Source organism: Apteryx rowi, unplaced genomic scaffold (assembly GCF_003343035.1).
Source record: "Apteryx rowi isolate R43461 unplaced genomic scaffold, aptRow1 scaffold_19, whole genome shotgun sequence".
In the NCBI taxonomy this organism is placed as follows: Eukaryota; Metazoa; Chordata; class Aves; order Apterygiformes; family Apterygidae; genus Apteryx; species Apteryx rowi.
In genome coordinates this window covers 1797040-1797958 of record NW_020448196.1, presented here as the reverse complement: position 1 = coordinate 1797958, position 919 = coordinate 1797040, and positions in this window count along the sequence as shown.

Below are 919 nucleotides of genomic sequence, written 5' to 3'. Positions count from 1 at the left end.
GCCCCCGACGGCCCCGGAGCCGCGGCGGATCGGAGCCTCCCGCCAGCGGCAGCCGCCGGGGAAACCAGCCCAGTCGGGGAAGCAGCCCCGTCGGGGCGGCTCCCGCCCGGCGCAGCCCCGCTGCGGGCGGGACGGCAGCTCCGCGGAGATCCGGGCTCCCCCCGGCCCGAGCCGGGCTGCTCGCCGGACCCCGGGGTGGGCAGGAGAGGTGCGGTGTCCGGGAGCGCCCTGGAGCAGAAACCCGGGCAGCCCCCGGGGGTCCCTCGGGGTTGAACCAGCGCTGGGTCCTAAAACCTGAGGACAGTCCTCAAACGCAGCCCAGCGCACACGCACGGGGCTCTCGCCGCCTTCGCTCTTGCACCTCCAGCCGCGGCCAGCATCCCCCAGCCGCAACACCCAGCCCAGGAGGTGCCCAAACCCGCGTCCCTGCCGCATTTCCCAGGAGAAAGGGGGAAGAGCCGGGGCTTGTGCCAGGGAGAGCTGCCACCTCCAGGCCCCAGGGGGAGCAGGGCCAGGAGTGAATCTCCCCCCATAATGGGAACGGCTCTGCCACKTCCCCCCGGGTGATGCAGGGGCCAGATCCCCCCCCCCCGGCCCCAGAGGGGCTCCAGCATCCCCGGGGCTCTGCTGCTGCGCAGGGAGCCGGGCCAGAGCCCCACTGCTCACCACCACRCTCCTGCCCACCTCTGGAGCCAAAGACACTCCCCAGGCAGCCCTGGTGCCCACGCCACGACCCCTGCCTGCTCCGCTGAGCCTTTGGCCGGTCCCTAAAGACCTGCAGCCTCTGTGGACCTGCTTCTGTCCCCCACAGGGGTGGCATCAGAGCAGCCCCCCTAAATCCTGAGTGCCCCCCTCCCTCAAGGCCTGCAGTTTTGCTGGCTCAGTAAAGGGTTAATCTTTTTTGGATTTAAACTCAGTC